At 41.2% G+C, this 24,227-nt stretch overlaps 1 protein-coding gene and 1 long non-coding RNA gene across 2 annotated transcripts in view; both read left to right on the forward strand.

The window, feature by feature from the left end:
* Positions 1-24,227, forward strand: part of GALNT18 (polypeptide N-acetylgalactosaminyltransferase 18) — a 275,590-nt gene that overhangs the window by 10,612 nt on the left and 240,751 nt on the right. The window lies entirely within an intron of this gene.
* Positions 16,886-23,447, forward strand: LOC140684230 (uncharacterized). The gene is made up of 2 exons (XR_012056181.1): positions 16,886-19,335; positions 23,140-23,447. It is a non-coding gene; the product is annotated as an uncharacterized lncRNA (long non-coding RNA).

Below are 24,227 nucleotides of genomic sequence, written 5' to 3' on the forward strand. Positions count from 1 at the left end.
TTTACTGCATCAAATACGTGGTAAACACAGAGGAACAGCAACACAGTGTATTGGCCCAGGTGTAGTTGTCCAATTGCTTTGCATTTAGGAACCAGAAATGGGATCTGAGGGCAGACAGAAAGGTGACATTTCTCTTTTGTAATCTTCTTTCCATCATGTCCACACATGTCAAGAAAAACACATTATTTGTGGGACAAAAAAAAAAAAAAAGCCCAGCAATTGAAGCATGTCTCCATCACCAGGTCTCAGAAAGACCAGAGATGAAGCTAGGAGGGCTAGAACGACAGTTTTAAAATTAAATGGGGACAGATAAAGTTCTCAAACTGCTTCAGAGAAGTCTGGTTTAATGTGCTGCATTGCATATCCAATCCAGACCTAATTTATTGTTCCTATTGCTTGCAGAAATCAATCAGCATCCTGTATGTCTATGTGCAGGTAATAACTAATTCCTGAATGAAGGCTTGCTTTTTTGTGTACATCTGCAGGTACACAAATATACTTTGGATATATGGTGAAAGTTGTTGTCTCAACTCGCAAATGGGATGCCTCCAGGGTTTATTTTTCACTTTTATGAGGAAAGGAGAATTACAAGAGATGTGGATGTGTGAGTCGGGTAAATGCCTTCAAAAGGAAAGCAGCAAAAAAGCAAGTTCTTCCATTAGTGCCTAAATTAATTCTGCTTCCCAGAAGTCTGTAATTGCACTGGACTTTAGTATCAGGTGGTCCACTTCTGCATCATGTTCCTATTTCTATTCAACAATGTCTGTGTGCAAGGAAAAAACCTTAGTATTAGATTTGCAATGCGTAATGCTGATCAGTCCCATGAGGAAAAATGTTATACGTTTACTTCATATTGGTTAACATGATAGGTCTTGGGAATAACTGGTGAAAATTGCAGATTGGGATATTTGTTCCTTTCCTGTGGGTGCTGGACTGTTGGTGTATGGGCTGGGGTATTCCAGTAAATCTTAGTGAGCCTGAAAATCAGCAGCTCAGTGTGGTGTGTTGTGCTTGCAATGAATCTTGTCCTCTGTAAATCCCAGCTCCCTCTCCTAAAGGTCACAACTGCCAGGACTTGCTGGTGCACCTGCTATTTCCCTTCATTATTTTCACTGGCAGTGAAAGAGGAGACAAATCATGAGGTGTTTCCAAAATTAGATGCAGTATTAAAATCTCTCCCAGGTCCTTGAGTCTCTCTTATGAGTCATTTCTTTAGTACAAATAGAGCCTGTGCTTGTATCCCCTCATAAAGATGAGATTTATAAACTGAATTAGGCACAAAAGGGTGTATTTTCAGTCTGGGCATCTTCATCCCCTCAGCCCTGTCATTGAGGGGGCAGTGACTCTGCAGAACTCCCTCTGACAGAAAATCAAATATGTGCTTCTCACCCATAGTGGGGCTGAGCTGTTTTGGCTTAGCTGTAACTTCATCTCGGTGATTAGATTTATGTCCTCCTCACTTAGCAGCAAAAGGCTTAATCACCAGTAAATTCCACTCTTATGAATGAAGTTGGGTTGCCACTGAAAATCCCAACTTCTTCCCTACTTCAGTAGCCTTTAACTTTTAATATTGTTTCTGTAATTCTTCAAAACCTAAAGACAAAGTTGTATATGGCTAGCAACCCATGGATAACAAATGCATTGTTTTAGTTGATATGTTCATTTTATTAATTATCAACTTAAAGCTTGGTGATCATATAAAAAGTAAAAGGAGCATCACCAGTGCTGTTTTGCAGGTTAATATAGCTTGGTTCTACAGAAAGTTTTTAAGAAGTTTTTGCTTTGCACACCACCCACAGGATTTTGTGGTATATTCTGATTTGATTATGGGATTTTTTGAGCGTACTGGGCAAAATAAGATGTACACAGTGGTCTCCATAATATTGCTCATCTGGTGAGGCATAAGCACCCTGTCACAGATGCATGGCAACATATTGGTGTTCTTCACTTTTAGTTAATACCTAAAGGGGCACAGAATTGTTTCATAGAATGGTTTTGTTAGTGTTCAGGAACACACATAACCATGGGATATGATTATCTGCAGGTGCTTTTATTGAGAGCTCTGGGAATCGGGTACAGACCCAAATCTGACTCCGACATGGCTTTTGGGCTGAATGTATTTTATATTCTATCGTTATATAACTTACATATTAATTATTAAACTCATATTGTTCTGTTGTATACATTGACATAAGTTTCTCGTCATCTTTCTTAGGTCCCTGACCACAGTTTCTCATGATTATTCTTACGATTAAACAGTAATTATATTTAATTACTAAACAATCATCCCATCTAACAATTATATCATTTATCATCTACTAGCTACACAGGTGCAGTTCTATTAAGGTACAAAGTCTTCCTATACCCAGGGTATTTATTTTCTTTTCAGGGCCTATTAAGCTTAGTTTTCCTTTTAACCCTAAATCCCCATGATTTTAAACCCTTTTACTATCAGTTTGGGTTGGAAGGGACTTTAAAGGTTCTCTAGTTCCAGCACACTGCCACCTTTCACTAGTCCCATGCAACCTGGCCCTGAATACTTCCAGGGATGGGGCAGCCACAACTTCTCTGGACAACCTGTGCCAGCGTCTCACCACCCACACAGGGAAGAATTTCTTCCTAATATGCAATCCAACCCTGCCCTCTGTCAGTTTGAAGCCATCCCTCCTAGTTCTACCATCACCTGCCCTTAAGTCCCTCTCAGCTCCCTTGTAGCCCCTTTAAGTACCAGAAGACATTACAGGGTTTCCCTGGAGCATTTTCTTGTCCAAGCTGAACACCCCCAGCTCCTGGAGATGGTGTGGATGGGCTGCCAAGTCTCTCAGGGCCAGCAGTGGGGAAATACTGCTGTAGAGGGTATAAAAAGCAGCTTGTACGTGTAGCACCTGTGACCACATGATTCTGAAAGAAGCATAAAACACCCTTGTGAGGCTTTTAGGGCAGGAAGCTGATCAGGATTTGAAATATTTGTGTAAGCACTGGAAATAGGACAGTTTTCTCTGGGTGTCTTAAATGCTGAAGCAATATCTCTGCTGTTTCTAGGAAGTGTAACTGCCCTGTATGCTCAGAACAATGAGGCAGTGAAAGAACAGAGGGCCCCAAAGGTTCTCCTGTAAATGGGTATGGAAGTGGGTGTTACAAGCAGAGCATAGCTGGGACTGCCCAGGATCTCTGATGCCAAAGTTCTCCACTGAGTGTTCTCACCCTGCTGTCCCTCTAACCAACAGTGCTGCTGCAGCTTGTCCAGAAACTTAGCAAAAATGCAGCAATTTCACTCCCTCTGTTGAAGACTGGGGAAACTTTTTCCAACAATATCCCTTCTGCAGTTGTTAGGGGGAAAAAACCAACAAATCCCAATGCTGTCTCTTTATAGCAGTTTAATATAACTTTATATTAATGATTCCTATTCTTCCCTAGGCATTAACACCTATTTGGCTTTTATGAGCCAAATAATTGAACATAAAAATGAGCTCAAGTTGCTGAACATTACTTGCCCTGGACCTGACTTCACTGATTATCATTAGGCTGAATGTTTTCTGCTTCTGAGAATGTTAAATTAGTTCTGAGCTTGCCCAAGTGATGCTCACTGGGATGAGCTTTTGCATTGGATGAAATGAATAGACCAAACAGCTTTAGCTGGTTCTTTTCCAGGTCTTATGGAACCTCAAACTTTCAACAGGGCAGAGGTGCCTTGATGGAGCACTCTGTTACAGATGCCTCAGTCTGAAATGGTAAGACATTAATTATCTTACATCCTTTTGTATGGTCTGAAGTGCACACTAAGTCACAGCTCTTTTAAGAATGTGTTCCAGCACATTACCTTAAAAATCTAAAACCTTGACCATGTAAAACTTACAGTTCCAGCATTTTTGGGGTGTTCATTTGCTGATGGTTTTGTGGTGTTTTTTTCCAAATCTGGATTACCTTTCCCTTCCGTGCAGTTTAGAACATAAATCAACCCCCAGTACTGGTGATAATCCTACAGTGAAAGGGGAGTTTTTAGAGGCAGCTCTAATCTTAGAAGCTAAACAAAGTATGAAAAAGTTGTAATGAAAAAAATTACACTTTAGCTGAGACATTTTATACTGAGCTTTAGCCTGGAGCACATTTTTATAGGCAAGTTATAAACCTGTTAAACAATGTTTCTTGTAAACAGAGCCAATGATCTATGACAGTTGAAAGGAGCCTTTATGGTCTAAAACATCCCAGAAATTGTTTGAAATACTTAATGCATCCTTCAAACACATAAATTCTAGAGCTATGTGAAGTTTTGCTGGCTGTTTGATTCTATGGGGGACATGTTTTGGGTGACTAATGACTATTTGTTAAGGTCAGGAAAAATTAATTCAGCTCATAAGAAACATATTTTTGGTGAGAGACTCTGGAATCACCTTTTAAAGAAGCATTGTTTTTTAAAACAAAAGGGGAATCTTTTATTGAAAATACACGTTAGTCACAAACCACCATCTTACTATCACATCACAGAAATTTTGGACTTGGAGAGGTCCTTGTCTGCCATGCAACTCATATTCTTCCTTGTTCATCTGTGAGCTATATTTGTTAGTGCTAATATAATTGTATTTTTTATTTAAAGCCTTCTGATATTTCAATCACTGTTAATTTTGAATCTCTGTTAATTAAAAAGTAGTTTGAATAAATTGAATGTGTAAACCAAGGCCTCATTCTACTTTAGCTTAGACAGCTTTTTCCCTTCAGTAGATATCCCACCAAAAATCAGCTCAGATGTGTGCCGTGCTCTGCTCAAAACCATGATCTGCCCTAGGAAAGCTGCTTTCCTGCTCCATAATGACACTGACTGGCAAAGACTGTGAAGCCAAAATCCTATTTTGTCTTTTAGCTGGGAAAAAACAAGGGACAGGGAACCTTTCCCCCAACTTGCCTTCCCAAGACAGGAAGGAACTTCGAGGGCATCTGTGGCTGGTGAGAAACAACACAGACTCACCTGAAGGCTGGTTAGCACAGCAGCAGCTTTACTGCAAAAAATCTCTTTTTATGCACTGTTCAGATACAGACAGACCAGATTGGTCAGTTAATCAACATATTTCACTTAATTGGCTAATTAACAAAAACACCTTTCTTATAAACACCTAATTGGCTAATTAACAAAAACATCTTTATTATAAACAATCTTTGTGACAAACAGGAAAACACAGAGTAGGAAAATACCACCTGCAGGTTGCTTACAAGCTATCATCGTTTCTCCACAACTCCCTAAAGTCTCACAAGTCTGCCGTGAGAAAACTTACCTGGTTTTCTGACCAGGCTGTCACATCCACAGGAAATCTTTCTCCTCTGAATTTCTTAGATTTATGTCCAATGGGGACAGGAGGAGATGGGTCAGCTCCATACCAAAATCCATCTGGGCAGTTGCTGGGTGCTGCCAGCCAGTGCCACCCTGGTCCTGCTGAGCGAGAGGAGAATTCCCTGTTGGAGCGTGGCTGGGAGCAGGGAGGGTGCAAGCCTGAGCCAGCCTGTGGGATTCCTTAAAATCAGAGGGTTTTGGGCACATTGCAAACAGCAGGCCTCAGAGACAGCAGGATGGTGATTAGAGCTAAGCAGTAGCTGTAAGAGTTGTCAGCAGAAAAATTATACAAGAAGTAGAAAGAATGGACAAATAGAACAATGGTCTGTGTATTAACACTTGGGTAGAATAACTCCCTAAAGAAAAGTATAAGAATAACTCCCTTGCAGAAAAGTCTATCTGGTGAGATATTAGGCAGGTCTAAGCTTAATAATGGATCTCTGTGCATTGTGTCTTAAGGGTTACAAGCAAGTATTGTATTTGAAACAAGCAAGAATTGTTTTAACCAAAGGTACGTGTGCTTATAGTGATTGGATAGAACTACTGTCAATATGCTTTTGCTTTGTGTGACTGGTCAAAAAGCTTATAAAGTGAGTTGTAACATTAAGTTCTGGGTCTGTTGCCTGGATGTGAGCTGCTGGCATCTTCCCATTGTCATAACCATGTAATGAGACTGATGCTGGGAAATAAACAGCTCGGGATGCGTTCCACAGCAGCCCCATCCCATTCGTGACTTGTACAGTCCCCAGGCAGGTGATACCAACCCTTGGGCTATGACCCCTCACTGGGGTTATGTCAGCAAGGGGTGAAGAGGCCTTGAATTCTACATTTTGGCTTGATGCTGTTGTTCTTGTGAGAGGTTGTTCAGAGGCAGTGAGGGGAAGCAGAAGTGTGGGCAGCACTGTTGCAGTTATCTTCCTTGGAAAATGCTGTCCCAAGTGAGATTATTGTAAATGCAGGAGAACCCAATGGGCAGAAATGATGCTGTCTGACTCGATTCAGAAGGCTGAATTATTTCTTTATTATAACTGTGCTAAAATACATCAACATACTATATAAAAGGAGGATACTAAAACTACATACTACTTTCTCTGACTCTAACACAACTCGTGACCCTCTCTGAGAGCCCAGCCCCAGGTGGGTTGGATTGGCCATCAGGCTCAAACAATCCTCACCTGGATCCAATCAAGCACTCACTCCAGGTAAACAATTCTCCAAACACATTCCACATGGGAAAAACAAGGAGCAGAAATAGAAATTGTTTTCTCTTTCATTTCTCTCTGTGCACCTCTATGAAAATCCTGAGAGGGAGAGAAATGTGCTTGCCACATGAGATGGTGTCAGTGTGTTTGTAACAGACACAGATTCAGGCTAAGGTGGTGACAAGGAAGGGAATGATACTGTCAGTTTAATACTTTTAATAAAGCTTTTCTTCAGTGTTAGATTAGAGCTATGAAACCATAAATGAGACTGCTGACTGACAGGGCTTTGCCTCCAAATACAGCATTATTAAGGTGAGTTTTCAGTGAGATTCCCTACCTCAGGCTACTGGCACATTAAGCAAGCCTTCTCTATTGCTGTTGGCACTGATGCAATATTGCTTCTTCCTCATATCTTCTCTGTGCCTTGTCAGTAAAAACTGTGATAATTCCCTTCACAGTCACCAGACAAGGCATCAGAGGATGCTGAGTCACTTTTCCTGCTCTCAGGGACCAGGGTATCACTGATGTACTGGTCTGGTGCCATGGAGGGCTGTCACAGCCTCTGCCTGGGGTTGACACGCTGAAACAGCAGAGGACAGGAGGCAAAAATCCATCTTCCCATCTGTACTCTTTACACTCAATGTATTAGCCAAATGCCCACAAGCCTGTGAATTTTGTTTTTAAAATGCTTTTCATTCCACTTTGTGATAAATGAAGAGAAGCTTAAGTGGGGAGGATTTTTGAGCATTTTTAAAGAAGTTTCAGTGAGCAGCAGGGGGAAAATGAGATCTTGACACAATCAATACCAAGGAACATTCTCTAGAAATTAAACAGAAAGGACTTGTATGTGAAATTCCCAGCTCAAGCAGCATGTAAGGGACCTTAGAAAGAGGAAACAGCTCAAGATATATCCTTGCCTGTGGCTATTTCTCAAAGACTGAAGAGGATATTTCATGCTATGGCTCACACCTGCCCTAATTCTAGCCCTGACATGAGAAACATATGGCAGTGTAGGAAAAATAGACATTTAGGGGTGAGAAGGGGTTGTAGCTGGAATGCTCTGTTCCACAGCTGCTTCCCAGGGCCAGGAGGAGATGCTGGGAAGAAAAGGATGAGCTGGGGCTAACTAAGCTTATGCCAGAGTCTGGGGCGAAACACAGCCTGAGGAGCACAAAGAGAGTTTCAGAATCTCTCTTCTCCTGCTTGGTGTCGGTGTTGGGATACAAACAATTTCTTACCCAACTCTAACTGCAAACTGAGCTGCTTTAATTGACAGCTGAAAGCTAATTTTGCTCATTTCTAGTGGCACAAAGAATTTTCAAGATGGATAACACGGATGGATAAATGTGTTGTTTTTGTGCTCTGCTTTAAAGATTTCCAGTTTCCTCTGTGTTCCAGCCTGCTGCAGTCACTGCACTCTCCAGACAAAACTTGGGACAATGAATCTGTCATAAGGTGACATGACAGCCCCTGGCACTTTATTCTCCAAGAAAAAGAGAGTGCATTAAAGAAGCCCTGTTTGTGGGGGGTACCAGTCACTCCCTGACAGCCTCCCTCTTTACTTCATAAAGACCCATTAGGGATGGTGATGAACCATGCTCATCCATTTACCAACATAACAGGAATTATTAGCTCTAATAAATATATTATTATGTGGCCATTAGGTATCAGTTATATAACTGCTTAATGCCTACATGATTACTTGTAAATGGATTTGGAAAGCAGCTAAATTGGCTATTTATTGCCCATACTGAATGGCATTATTTATTGCCTTGGCTCAGCAAGTTTGATTTTTCAAGCTGAAATGAGATTTTAAGTTTGTGATGAGCTCACCAGGGTGTAAGTCAATTCAGGAAAACTACTTTTCTGAAAAAGTGTTGAATTTAATGGTAAATATGATTCTAGGATTACCTGGGTTTCTCTTTCCTGTCAAGTTTATTAATTAATTACTTTTAAATGTGCTCCTGAGACAAAAGTCTGAGAGCAAATGGAATTTAATACAAGTTCCATTAGATCCTGATTCCAAGTGGCCCTGTGAGTCAGCAGCTCCCTGCTTGGCAGATCATTTGCTGTACCAACACTTCAAAATTTGCTGCTACACGACTTTAAAAGACTGAATCAAGTAAATAAGTTTAATTTCATGGGATGTAGTCTTCTCACTGAAGTTGATCCTGTTTATCTCCCCTGTGTAAAAACTAATTTTTAGCCGATTATTTTCTAACAAAGAAAGGCTGGGGGTACAGTCTGCTGATTGAATTCTAACGAAGAAAGGCAAGGCAAGAAAAACACTGAGGCAAAGTCAGCAAGTGCCAGGGTGTAGTGTTTGCTCCTCCAGTAATATTTAATGCATGTTAAAGACTTAATTCAATAGACAGACATTGCACACAGGTAAGTTCCTAGACCATCAGAAGAAGAAAGAAAGAAGCACTTTAGCACTTCTGAAATACATTGAATTGCTTTTAAATACAGAAGGCTGCTGACTTCCATGGGTGTATCAGGGACTTGGGGAAAGCTCTTGTATTTGTTTGTTCAGTAGTGAAAAGAAATTCCTGTGAAGCAGATCAGTATTATTTGTATTTCTGGTGAGCACAGAGATCAGACTTCTAATTAAATATCATCTAAAAATATCTCCAGACTGTGGTAGGAGGGTCGAGGGGTTGGAACCACACTGAAAAGGTTGCAGTGGCCACAGCTGGGCGTATTCAAGCCCTCCAAGAGGCTCAGGGGAGATGCCAAAGCTAATGAAGGCCAAGATGGAAAAGGCACTGCAGGATTCCAACAGGCTGTTGGATGGATGTGCTGGCAGGGGGAAGCCCCTCTTCCCTCACTGCATTTCCCTGGGGTGTTTTGTCTCCTTCTCTTGCCTTGAAGCAGGAGATGGGGCAGAGCTCTTTGTGCTTCCAACAGGGACAGGGAAGGCAACCACTGCTTTTAAAACAAAAGCAGCCAGGAGAACAAAATACCCATGTTATGAGGCCAGTCCCATGTGGTTGGTGTCTTTTTATTTCCCCTGGGCTGCAGACAAGGTTGCTGAAGATGTGCCTGACTTGTTTGCAAAGGCATAGCTCCCTGGGAAGGATTTGAGGAGCTCCAGAGATATTGCTGAACCTCCAAGAGTGTTTGGTCTGTTGCTGGCTGCATTTGCCAGTATTTAGTGAAAGATGGAATAGAGGTCTGATGTTCAGTTGTATCAGACTTGGACCAATTAGCTTTTTACACAACAGAATTAATTACAACCACCAAAAAAAAAAAAAAAATTTTAACAGTCTTTGTGTTGAAATCCACCCCCACCTACTGAATGAAAACCTACTGTTACTTCTGTTATAGATAAAAATTGGTCCAAATTAACTGGTCCAGCGATCCCAATCTCCTTGCTGGAATGATTAATTCCTGTATCACCTTGAGGAATGACCCATCTCCACAGGCCAGCCACATGTATTAGGTTGCAAATGAGGTTTTGTCAGAAACCGGTTTTCGAACATGTGGGGGCAGCTCTCAGTGCTTGCAACAATATAAAATATTACACATATCATATTAAACTTTCCTGAATCAAATACAACAATATTATATTGGTGCGAATTACAGTCATCACATATAACACTCCCAATAAAAACCCCATATTTGTCACAGTGTTGAAGCAAATCTGAAGGGAAAAAAATGCATCAAAACCATGTTTTCATGTAATTGGAACAGAATACTTGTCTAAAACTGAGCTCTTCCTACCTCAGCATGTATCTTCAAAATGCTGTATCTTCAAAATGCTTGAATTATCCAGTTTTAACACCTCTTAAAAACAGACTCTCAGATACTTAAGCCATGGCTGAGGTTTTGAGGTTTTTCTTATGAACTGTTTTTTGCATTACAAACAAATGATTGATCATGAGTGAGAACTGAATTTCTGATGAGGAGGCCTTTCCTCCCTTACAGATGTTTCCAGGCTCAGGGCTGAGAGCAGCTGGCAGCTCCTGCTGCAGGCTGCTGGATAACATCTCTCCTTTCCCAGCACAGCCTGCCCGCTCCATCTCACAGCATAGATTTTATTTTTTATTTGTTAAATAGCAAACATCCTGGGAAATTTGCAAAAATGGGAAGAAGGAAAGAAAAAATCTGGATAGAAATGGCAGAATATGCCAGAAACAGTATTTTGCAAAGGGAAAAAGGGTATGACATTGATGTATTTAGATGGAGTGGGAACAGTACTTAAGGAATCTTTTGGGAATTATACACATTTTATGTCTTGTACAAACAATTGCAGACATTAGATACTTTCTTGATTCTGCAAATACAGAAGCACTAAGTGATTGCAAAGAATATTGGTTTTGCTTTATGGCTGGAGATTCCTTGTTAGGTTCAGTGTATTGTAGTGCTGTTTTTAGCTCCTTTGTGACGGCTTCTTTCTCTTTTAAATTGACCAAAATGTAATAAAACCCACGTGAGTGCTCCCTATAGATGAAAGCAAGGGCATCCAGCATTAATGCTGCCAGGCTCTGCCACCAGAATTCAAGGGCAGAGTCACTGTAGCTGGAAATCAGAGTGGTCAGATTTTCTGTGGGCTCCTGATAGGAAATGTAACGTATGCTGTATATCACAAGTACTTACATTTTCAATTCTGCATCACAGCTTGTTGCCTATTATTTCCTTGTGGTTCACTGTTCAGGCTTGAGGAACATTTTCCTCAATTTACAGCTCTATTAAACTGATAAATCAATCACTTTTGCGAGGGGAGGCAGTTTGCTGACATTTGCTTTGCCAACACACTGCCACCCACAACAGCATTCACAGGTCCTCAAGGATATGGTGAGAGGGAGGAAGCTTTCCCTGTAACTCAATTTTCAAACCATGAAACCTGATTCTGGTGCTCTGAGCAACTTCAATGAGAATATTTTTGAAGAGCTGTCACTTGCTAATCCAATATTTAACTTGTTTGTTTGGGGTTTTTTACATTGCTGTATAACAAAATAGCTGCAGTATTGTTCAAGATGTAAAATAATTTTTTTTTATAATTACCATCTTATTCTTTTAAAATTTTAATTACCAAAAGGAAGCAAAGAGAAAACAAATATTTTGGGGAGCTACAAAGAGTATTTTACCAGTGTTTAAATTGTCTGACAGCCATACTCTGGGATTTGCTCATCTTTCCTTGAGTGCATGCTTACCTCTGAAATGAAAGCATCAAGGCAATCCTTTTCAGAATTGTCTTGAGACTTCTGTGTGTGGTGTGCAAGTTGCTCTATTATGTGACCGTTGGTTTAAGCAGTGATAGACCTTTTTTTTTGCTAAACCAGACAGCAGTGAGGTCACCTGAATGCTGTAGGTGGAGTTCACTGCACCATGCAAGAGAGTTCCAGCCTTTAGTTATAAGCTGCAGAACAGTTTCAGGGTCTGAGAAAGTGGATGGAAAAGCAAAGTTCTTGTTGGAGCTTGGTTTCAAACAGGGGACAGCCCAGATACAGCAGAAAAAAAATCATTTTTGTTGTCATCAACTGAACAAATACATCCAGATTCCTCCTGTTGACACAAGTGATTTTGCACAGAAACAATCATATATACTGTGCTGTCTGTTTTAAGACTAGTAGTCTTCTCCTTAGGCAATGTAGATAAGTTTGGGGTTAAATTTTATTATTCTGAGGTAGCAGTTTTGTCAAAATCAGCTTATTAATACGTATTGCCTCTTTGCTAGGATGATGAATTTATACAAGCTTTATTGAAGTTATTCTTCTTTTGTATGGGTGTAATTGATGGGAGAACTGGCTGAGTGTCCTGGAAAGAGGGAATGTGAAAAAATAAAATGAAGAAGCATGTACTCTGTCAGCAGCGTTCCTCATATAAATAAGTTTATGCTAATTTTATATTTCATCATTTATCATAATGCCAGGATGAATCCTTTCATGCCTACACAGGATTTAAACAAAATTAGTAAGAACTTTTGTTTAACTTTTGCAGTAGCACTGAAAGGAACAAGTCAACATAATGTGAATACCTGTTTTCCTGGTTTTGCAGTGAGAGCCTTAGTTGTTGGTCTTTCATTTACATTTGTCCCATAATTCACTTCCCTAATATTTTCCTGTGCCATTCTCCTGGTGTTCAGCCTTAGACAAATCTGCATCTTCAGGTGAGTGCTGTGCTCTTGTCTTTATTTAGAGAAACTCTTTTGGGGATAGAAGGAAAATTCCCAGCACTTTTGAAAATCAGGAACATAAATAAAATTTTGTCTAACTTAGAGTAGCCGGCTCTGAACAATAAAACAATCTGTAGTGTCATAATATTCTGAAGTATTTGTTCTCTGGATTTCTGTCTCTCCATTTGAGAGATATGGATTTGATGGATGGACTGTTGTGGGGAGGAGGAATTGGTTGGATGAACGCTTCCAGAGGGAGATGGATGACAAGAAGTGTCAGTCAGGGGTCTGTACTGGCACCAGTGTGTTTGATATCTTCACCAAGGACACAACCAGTGGGATCCAGTGCAGGTCTGGAGCCCTGGGAGACCTCAGCACCAAGCTGAGAGGAGCAGGTGGAATGCCTGAGGGACAGGATGCCATCCACAGGGACCTGGACAAGCTCCTCATCATGGGAAAGACATGGACTTGCTGGAGTAGGTCCAGAGGAGAGCCACAAAAATGATCAGAGGCTGTGAGAAAAGGCTGAGAGAGCAGAGGCTGTTCAGCCTGGAGAAGAGAAGACTCTTGAGAGACCTCATTGCAGCTTTCAGTACTTACAGAGGTCTGATAAGGACAACAGGGACAGACTTTTAATTAGGGTCTGTGTCGGAATCTGAGGTATTGATGATTCTGAGATTGTAGAAAGTCTCTGTCTGTCAGCCCCGCTGCCAAAGCAGAAGCCATAATTGGTCTGTGCTGGTTTCAAGGTTGTTTATTCTGTTTATCTCTAACATGTTCTGCTGCCCTGCCGCAGCTCTGTCCTGCAGGGCAGCGTGTGGGGCTCTGCCCTCAGTGGGATGGTACAGACATTAAATACCACAAACTACCTGTGCTGGATTTACAATAACGTGCCAATATCTGTCACCTACGTTGGACAGTGTGTCCCCAGCCTAAACCAACAGAAAAATGCCAACACTACAGTGAAACATGGAGGGCATGAAGAAGGAGAGAAAGGACAAGACACATCCAATTTCCTCCATCTTGTCCCCTTTGGAACCCTAATCTAGAATCCTAAAATTTTACTTTTGCACCCGTGCCACACTTAATTATTACTTCTATCAAACACTCAGAGCTTGTAATTCATCCTGTAAGATTGAAAACTCTTTTCCATGGACAGAGATCACAGACAGTGTCTCTGGGGGCTCTGTCCAGGGGGGTTCCTGACCCCCTGCCAGGGTCCCAGGCCTTCCAGGGCAGCCAGAGGGATGCCCTGGATTCCCACAGGTCTGTAGTGACAGGACATGGGAAATTTTGTACAAGAAGTATAGTGAAACACTGACACAGGTAGCACAGAGAGGTGGGGGATGCCCCATCCCTAGAAACACTCAAAGCCAGGCTGGAAGGAGATCTGAGCAACCTGACCTAATTGAAGATGTCCCTTCTCATTGCAGGGGTGTAGACTGGATGAGCTTTAAAGGTCCCTTCTAACACAAAGTATTCTGTGATTCAATGGTTATGAATTCTGAATGTGTGTCATTTCACTACATCAAAATGCATCTTTAGAGAGAGCTGTTTTTAAACCCTATTCTGTTCTGCCTCTTCATTCAGCCGCTGTGTCTATCCTAAGCTGACTGCCTGTACACTGTGAAGTGAATTATATAATTGTTCCTTTTCATTGAAAATCAAACATAAGAAGCCCTATTCTACTATATTTTTTAAATCAAATCACCAGTGAAAATGCAGAAGACCATGGTGCGTGAATTTATATATTATTTGCTCTCATTAAATATTTTGGCCCACCTCTTTGTCATAATTTCTCTGGACTGAAAGAATTTAGCCTTGATGACTTAATTTCTGTTCTTTCTGTGTGCTGGCCTCAGTTTATGTGCTATATGTACTGTGCCGATTAAAGAAAAATTTGAAAAATTAATTGAGATATTTGGATAGTTTAATTGGCTTGGGCTCCCCTCCCAGCTGTGAGAAGGCTGGAGCCTGCACAGAAAAGGTGATAGGACTGAGGCAAAGGGCAAGTGGTGGGATCTTGCTGGTGGAAATTGTGTCACTCTGGATAAAAAAAATTATAGTGTTTGGCTGGGCAAAGAAAGATGTTGGGAAGACATATGTGAAAAAGCCCAGGGTAATGAATATCTGTGGTTCTTAATGTCACTAACAGTTTTAGGGCAGACAGCACACACACCATGCTTGAATTTTGAGGGATATGCAAGAGACCTAATCTGGGTAGATTGACTTAATTTTGAGAGACTTGAGACTTGCTTATTTAGGATAAAATGGGTATTGCAGAATGACTGAAAAATGCACTGAAACCTTCAGCTCATTAAAATCTAAGACATTAATTTCATTATTTGAATCAATATGTGCACATCTAAGGAAATCCTCCCTTTCTGATGTATGGGTGTGATGCTAAAGTCAAAGCACACCTGCTGTGTGCAGGTATTGTAAATGCAGGTGAACCCAATGGGCAGAAATGATGATGTCTGACTCAATTCAGAAGGTTGAATGATTTCTTTATTATAACTATGCTAAAATGCATTAATATGCTATATAAAAGGAGGATACTCAAACTACATACTACTTTCTCTGACTCTAACACAATTCGTGACCCTCTCTGAGAGCCCAGCCCCAGGTGGGTTGGATTGGCCATCAGGCTCAAACAATCCTCACCAGAATCCAATCAAGCACTCACTCCAGGTAAACAATTCTCCAAACACATTCCACATGGGAAAAACAAGGAGCAGAAATAGAAATTGTTTTCTCTTTCTCTCTGTGCACCTCTGTGAAAAATCCTGAGTGAAAGAAATGTGCTTGCCACATGCAGGCCATATAGAACTGAGAAATGACAGACCCACCAAGCTCCTTTTTTATTCCATGTGTGGTGCTGGAAGGGAAGGGGCTCAGGCTGTGACTGTTTTGATGTTCTGGATCAGAAAGCGTTTCCCTGCTGCACAACAAGCACTTCCAAGCTGATCGCTCTTCCTGGGCTCCAGGTTTCACGCTCACTGCTCAGCACACCCAGTGCTGCTGGCAGACACCAGCCTGGAAAAGGCCACTTGTCACAGACATTGTCCCATTGCAGCTCACACGTGAATCAAAGCACACCTAATCCCTTAAACACCTGAGGTACCTCCGTGCAAAACTTTTTGGAATTGTCCTTGGCCTGTGAATGCAAACTGTGGCATTAAGACAAAGGCTTGCTTTCACAGTTATAAATATCTTAGTTCCTATCGTTGTCATGGAATCTGTGGCATAATCCTGTGAGGAGTAATGTGCTTGTCACACCAGGCAGTGCAATCCATGTTTTGTTTACCCTTTTCCCATTCTGATTCTCAGTTTATAGCACTGCCAGCTGTAGGTACGATGGAGGCTTTATGATATTTCTCTGACATGAAGCTGAGACCATTAACTTTGACCCTTCTTTCAGAACACTTCCTGCAGCTCTGCTTTACTTGTTTCCATTGATTGTATCTGGCTGCTATGGAAGTCCTTTTTATATTGCAACACATAACTCAAAACCACAAATGGTACAGATGTGGATCATGAATTTATTAATTCCTAGTGTTCATCCAGTCCATGTGACTAAGCTGCTCTGGGAAGTGCCTGGACATTTTAGAATGCTGTACTTTCCATTGAATAGGTGTTTTTTTGCCAGATACCTTTCACATCATAAATATGCCACTGTACAATGTAAATAAATTTGTTCACTGTTTGGTGAACAACTCTACAAAACAAAGTGAATGGAGGCCTTCTATAAAATATTTATTTATTTATTTATTAAATAAATAAAAATTATTAAATTTTTATTTATCAAATAAATAAAATTTATTTATTTATTAAAATATTTATTTATATATTTATTTATTTTATAGAAGTTATTTATAAAATAACTTGCCTGTTCTAGCCATAGGAGGGGTCTCTTTCAAGAGGTGCAGATATAGGGTTTCTGTTTTAAAGTCAAATTGGTGTTGACTACATGCCATTAATGTTTGTGGCCTGCCTTTGTCTAGATGCTGTACCTTAACAGGCTTCCCTATGCTCAGCGTGCCTGTGAGTTCAGAATTCAGGGTCCCAATGAGAATGGGAATGTACAGCAGGCTAAAATGTATCTGCTCTGCTCTTAACAAACCCTTTCTGGGATAGGATGCTCTTTTCCTTACACTTCAGGCCATTGTTTTGAGTCCTGTCACTGGTGAAGAGATCAGTGCCTGCCACTCCTCTTCCCCAAGTGCAGATATTGATATGTCTCCTGTCAGTCTTCTCTTCTCCAGGCTGAACAAGCCCAGAAGACCTCAGCTTTTCCTCACAAGGCTTCCCCTCCAGACCCTTCTCCATCCTTGTGGCCTCCTTTGGACATTCTCTAATACATGAATGTGTTTTCTATACTGCGGCATCCCAAAACTGCCCCCAGGAGTCAAGGTGAGGCCACCCCAGTGCAGAGCAGAGCTGAACTCTCCCCTGTACACACATGCTGGAGTGTGTTTGGCACCCTGAAGGGTAAAGCTGAAGTGCCAGGGAATGTGGTTTTTGCCTGGTATTTATCTGAACTTTGCAAACAGGCACTGGTGGTTTAACACCCTGTTATTCCCCAGCTTCTGGATGCTGCCCCACAGCCTTTTCTCCCTCTCTGAATCATTATCTGTAACAGCTTGGAATGAATGAGGCTTCATGAAACTCATTACAATCCCTTTTCCCTACTGGAATTTCTCCTGGGCTTGATGGAAATAAATAAATAGGACTGCATGGGAGAAGCTTGCACTACGGTGTTGATGCTGTTATTGTCTGGATAAATATAATACTTGAGCTGCCTGCTAATAATCTAGCAGAGGCCTGTTAATAACCTTTCATAAAATAAAAACACTTCAGAAATTCTATGCTCTGGTAGCAGTCTAATCTGTAATAGAAGGGGGAATTCTTAAGAAGATGGGGAATTCTTAAGAAGATGATGATCAATTGCTGTTCGTGAGCAGAAATTAACATAATATGCAGTTAGAAATTATTTCATTTAGATATTGGCATGAGAGATTTACATACATTAGGAAATGGGGAATATTTCAGAAGAGAGGGAACAGGAAGGAAGGGTTGAAACCTTGGCTAGAAAAGAGCCAGGTTGATGACCCTGAAAACATAAAAAACTGCTGTGAAGCGTGAGGCAGCTGCCAGATGCAGAGGAGCACAGTTGTCAGAGGGCTGTGAACCCCCAGATGCCCCTGGACAATGTTCAGTGCATGTCTAAAAAAGATGCAAAGAAAGCACCACAAGTGCAGTGAGTAAGGAAGGAAAATCAGGCTCCTTCTTATGGCAGCTGACAGTGTCCAATGCAAGGGGCAACAGACTAAGGGCAAACCTTGCCAGTGCTGGAAGCTTGGAAATGAAATGGGAGAACGAGGGTGCTGGGCTTCATGTGAGGCATCTCAGAGACCTTGCAGGAAGACAGAAATTGGTGGATGTGATGGTGGATGTTCCCAGCCTATCAGTTTTATTCAAATTGGCAGAATTTGATGCTTTATTCAAATTGGCAGGGTGCTCATGCAGAGGGATGGCAGTTGTCTAGCTGGTTTTGGTGTCTAAAATACAGTGTAACCAAATGAAATTATTGTGGTTGGAGAGAAAAAAAGGCAGTCTGAAATCCCTCCGGTTGGAAGTATCCCAGTGCAATAACAAAAATGTAATTATTGTATAATTGCACCCACTCTCAGTCAGGATATAGATAGAAGAGAGAGTTTAGAGCACTTGCAAAGTAAGAGCAGTTATTAATATGGGGATGTATCTGCTAGCAACAGAATAAATGACTCATCATCTATGACAGGACATAGAAATACAATTTTTGGAGCTGCTTTCCTGAACAGCTGGTCTGCAATCCCAGAAAATCTCTGCCCTGACTTTGCTCCTAAGTGGTGCACAGGAGCAGCTTGAGAAGCACGTGGGAGAGCTGATCCAACAGCAATTGCAGGATGATCAGGCTTAACCCTGCACCAGGAGAGACTAAACAAACAAATCCAGAACACAAGTGTTCAATCTAAAGAAAGGGAACTGCATACTAATATGGCAAGTGGTTAAAATGAAGAAAAAAGGATTAAGGAGGGAGCAGGCTAAAAAGCAATGTAGCCAAGACACTTCTGAGAAATCCTATATTAGCATTCCAGAGAAACTGTGCTGAAATTTGAAAAGAAATCAGAGTAGTCCAGCAAAAGCCCTACAGGACTAAATAGAAAATTAGGGTGATTTTCACATAGGAAGGACTGGCATTTGTAATGGGAATTTTGTCCTTCAGAATAGAGCAGGAAACGCCATATGGCAGATCAAACGTAAGCAGGACATTAGGAGGGTTAAGAGAGAGTTTGAGGACCACTTGCACAGGATGGGGAAGAAAAATAATTTAAAAAGGTAAAAATTATTTCAGTATGACAAAAGCAGGAATATTGCAGAAGTCTGTCCTGTCCACAGAAACGGCTCTGGAAAAGATGCTAGAAATGATGGACCACGAGTCTGAGTGCCATCCTTCAAGAGATGATAAACCTGGCAATGAAGATTAAGATCACCAAACACGTAGATAAAGCATTGGAGAAAAAGAGCGCCATCAGAACTGGAGAAACGTGGGAAATCAGAGAAATCTGAGTTTGCCAGCCACTCTTTTGGTTGCCTGAATTGGCCTGAGGTGCCTGTGGCTGCTACACCAGGGACTCACAGCTGCTGTGGTGAGAAAGGGCTGGGTGGCCACAGACAGCAAAGGGATTTTAGTGAATGTCCCCTACACAGGGACAGCAAAGCAGCTGGAAGGGTGGCTGGGGACAGAAGGGGGGTGTATGAAGTGTGTGGGTGTATGTGCAGGAGCAGAGAGTGTGCGTAACACAGGAAGGAACCAATTCCTCTGTGGGGCTGTCGGGACTGTCCTTCCTACACACAGTGCCCACCTGACTTCCCAGGACATTAAAGTGCAGCCTTCTTCTTTCCCATCTAACTCCAAAACTTTGTTGGTGCACACATACAGGAAGCACAGAGGATGGGCAAAAGGGATGGGAATATGAAGCAGAGATTGAACATGGCTTCACATGTATGGATAGTAAGAGCTCTGTGTACTTGGATCTTGGGTATTTCCTGCCTTGGACTTGTGGGAATCCAGGTCATCCCTCTGGCTGCCCTGGAAGGTCTGGGACCCTGGCAGGGGTCAGGAACCCCCTGGACAGAGCCCCCAGAGACACTGTCTGTGATCTCTGTCCAGGGAAAAGAGTTTTCAATCTTACAGGATGAATTGCAAGCTCTGGGTATTTGATAGAAGTAATAATTAAGTGTGGCACGGGTGCAAAAGTAAAATTTTAGGATTCTAGATTAGGGGTTCAAAGGGGACAAGATGGAGGAAATTGGGTGTGTCTTGTCCTTTTTCTCCTTCTTCATACCCTCCATGTTTCACTGTGGTGTTGGCATTTTTCTGTTGGTTTAGGCTGGGGACACACTGTTCAACGTAGGTGACAGATATTGGCACATTATTGTAAATCCAGCACAGGTAGTTTCTGGTATTTAATGTTTGTACCATCCCACTGAGGGCAGAGCCCCACACGCTGCCCTGCAGGACAGAGCTGCGGCAGGGCAGCAGAACATGTTAGAGATAAACAGAATAAACAACCTTGAAACCAGCACAGACGAATTATGGCTTCTGCTTTGGCAGCGGGGCAGAAAGACAGAGACTTTCTACAATCTGGGAATCATCAATACCTCAGATTCTGAAAGGACTTGGGAATAAAGTTTCCCAAAACTGAGAAGGAAGCTCTTTAAGAGAGAATTTATTTCTGTAACTGTAGAGGCTGCTGTACTAACTAAATATGCAATGATGTAATAAGGTCTAAACAGAGTTCAGAATCTCAGTAAAGATGATAAATTTAGAGGAAGCATAATTGTGCAGTGTTGGAACAAACAACACAAATATTACACTGCAGTTATTAGGGTATCATCAAATCTAGCATCTCTGGTATTCCAAAATGTGCTCTTCCAATAGCAGTTATTCCATAGGAGGGCTGAACAGAGAATTCATTTGTGACTGTGACCACAAGCGTTCCAGGAAGCCTGGATGTTTTTCAATTGTCTGCATTATTATTCTTATCTAAATGGATCTATTGATCATTAATGATCTATTAAATGCTTAAGGTTTGACAAGTGACTGAGGAAAATCCAATAAGCTCTCCACCACCACCGAATACCAAGAAGTGAGAAGACTCCTGTTATGTCCTTCTGGCACGCTGTGAAACACTCCATGAATAAGTAAACAGGATTGTCTGGATGCTCCAGGCTGACCCTCAGTTCTGAGTGTACACAGAGGTCTACTAAGCACAGCCTTTCGTGCAAGCAGAATGCACTTCCAAACAGTATCTTATACATTAAAAATAGATTTTTGAAAACAATGGCGTGTGCAGCACCTACAAACATGCTGATTGTTTTTTAGGGGCTTATGAATATATTTAACATGGAAACAACAAACTCAACACAACATTCTTATTTATTATTATTATTATTACCCAACTCAAGCATTTTTAACAAACGGGTATATACACTTTTGTTAAATAAAGACATTGTCAATGAAGACAGAGCTGAATGTCAGAGTTATTTTTCATATCTTACTGAGGTAAAAATCCCAGGGTGTGATGCTGACTATGTGACAAAGATGAGAAAAACCTGATTTGATTTTTTCATCATGTGTCACCAAAGATGGTCATTTTCTGTTGGCTTTCAGACATTTAAGCATGTTTGCTTATTTAGAAGTAAGAAGTTCCTGGCTTAAGAATGTGAATGAGTGAAAGCATGAATAAAAGGATCTCTTAGATTTCTTAGACTGGTATTATACCATAGGTCATAATATCAATATTGCTGGTCAAGCGTATCTGGTGCCAGTCACTCAAGGCTTAACTCAGACAAAGAGCCTTAGCTACTGTCTAGTGTCTATTCAGTAATTTTTAATGTGTTTTAGACCAATAAACAGTCTGGTTCTAGAGCTCTTCTGGAAAGTGTCACCTCTGTGGCATCCTTTCCACCAGAAATGTTTGTGCACAAAGCCATTTTAATTAAAGCACAGTAATGTTGATATCCTTCTTAAATAACGCTCTTTATTTTCCTGGAAGATTTTTTTTCTGTGGGTATCAACAGTATCAACTCAGTGATAGAATTTTAGTGAGAAAAATATTCTGTAGATTTCATAACTCCATATAACAAGCAGATGTGAGGCAGAGCCCATCAGCTCTGTCTGTGCCACGGAGCCCAGCAGACATTTCTCTCTGGCACTGCAGGCAGCACAGATGTCAGCTCTGATTAGCTTTCTTGGGAGCCAAGGGGTTTAGCACGGGCATGGTGCTCATCTAACCTGCTTTGGTTACCCTCTGCAGCATCCTCTGCTGTGGGCAGCAGGATCTGTGCTTGCCAGGGAGGAACTGAGCAGCCACATTAGCCCTTTTCCACTGCCCAGGACAGATGTGCCTTCTCCACTGGGAAATCAGCTTGATGTGGGAGGACAGGGAGCAAGATTCACACCCACTGAAGGCCAATATTGCTCCTTTCAAGCAGTAATGGAACAGTCTGTGCTGAGTACAGGGCTGGCTTTTGCCCAGTGAATGAGTAAGAACAAAATCAAATAGTAGAGAGTGGGTCAATAAGAGAGCAATCTGAATAAAGCACAGCTCATGTAGAAAAAATAGTACCTGTGCATGCAGGAAAGTTGTAGATCATAATGAATTTGCGCAGCTTTAATCCTCCTCTCTCCTAATTCATTAATTCTTGGCTGTACTTTTCATATCCTTGTAAATTGCTCTTACAAGTAATATATAAACGTATTTAAGAAATCTTAGCTTAATTGTACTGTATTCTTCATAATGTTTTAGATTTTAAAAAATTTTTGAATAGTAATTTGCATGTTTTTTCTTATACTCAGGTGTTTTTATAGTATATGAAATAACTATAAGATCAAATAAAGCTTCCAATGTAGTTTTTGCATACAGCTATGTTTGGCTTGGGTTACTTATTAATTTATCCAACATAAACAGTGCTTTTCAGTATGCCCCAAATAAACTTGCCAGATACCTTTTAGACATCAGATTAGAAAGAAGACCTAATCCTGTGACTACAAGTTGACTGTGTTTATCAAGCTAACCTACTGTTAAGTATAGTGTAGAATAAAGGAGTTTGCAAATCTGCCAGGAGTTTAAAAATGAAACAAAACAGAGGAAGGGAACTGGTCAGATGGCACAAGCAGCAAGAGTAAGGCTTGGTGCCAAGGTGGATGTGACAGAACTCTGGACTGGGCAGGGGACACAGGTTGTGCACTGTAACGTGGGTGAGGAACAATGATGAGGGAGTGGAGGAGAATGGGGAGAAAAGCAGATCCTGATCTAACAGCTTCGGGAAGCAGCACAAGAACTCAGGCTCCCTGCCAGCTCCTACAGCTGTTCAATTCAGCTGGTGTATCCCATACTTTTGATAATTGTCACTCACTAAGTGTTCTGATGCCTTATTCATTCCAGGGGCTCCAGGTAAGCCAGGTCAGTGATTCACCCTGCTATGAGAACTCCTTTCCATGCTTGCAAGAACCAGGTGGTGACTGGACCAAAAATGGTGCTTCCCTCCAAAGATGGTTCTGGCTGGTGAATATTCCTTTCTTCAGCTGGCCAAGTTGGTGGGTGGCTGTGCTAATTATCTGGCATGCCACACAAGTCTAAAGAGGTCTTTTGTTTTATTTTGGGCAATAATGAAACATTCTCTTTGATTATTGTGTATTATGAGTTAATTAATGTTCATCCATTGTTGTATTTTAATAAAAGTGTGTAAAACATCAAGATTTCTGCTTCTTAGAAAAAAAAACAACCATTTCCTTTCTTTAGTATTTCCTGATAAATTAATAATGAGCCTTTTGCTACCTCTTTGATGTTGCTGGGATCACAGTGTGTAGCTTTTACTGGGACCACTATATTTCAGGTCAGTTCATATTGTTTTGTCTGATTCTGATATAATACAAATGTTTTCCCTTCTAGTCCTCTCATAAGTTGTTCTTTTCCTAGGCTATCATCTTTTTCCTGCTTGCATTAGGATAGAAATGCTGCATTTTAAGAAATCCACACCTTTCTGCAAGTGGCTCATTATAACATTATAATGCACTATTAATCCAGTGCTTAGCAGATTAAGATAAATCACACACTGGGTATTACGAGGAAGCTTCAGGATTTGAGGATGTAACTCCTCCTTAGGAGGAGTTATGAGGCTAGAGGGGATTTGACCCTGGAGATCTTCAAGGAATCTGCCTGGGGCCAAACACGTGAGACTTTCATTAATGACCTCTCTGAAATAATGAAGAGTTTGCTAATGAAACATCCTGTTGGAATACAGCTGGGAAACACTTACTGGGCAAGAGAATTGCAGTATGATAAAGAAGAGTTGAATAACCTTGAGGACAGCAAGAGATAAAACAGAAGAAATTCAGCAGCTGAGAAAATAGGTTCATGCATTCAGAGGCTTTTCATGAGAGCTTTCTCCTGTGAGACTGTAGCTGTCACCTAACCCAGTCATGGTCAGGACCCACTGAAGCTTCAGCCATGGCTCATGTGAAAAATTGCTT

Source organism: Taeniopygia guttata, chromosome 5 (assembly GCF_048771995.1).
Source record: "Taeniopygia guttata chromosome 5, bTaeGut7.mat, whole genome shotgun sequence".
Classification (NCBI taxonomy): Eukaryota; Metazoa; Chordata; class Aves; order Passeriformes; family Estrildidae; genus Taeniopygia; species Taeniopygia guttata.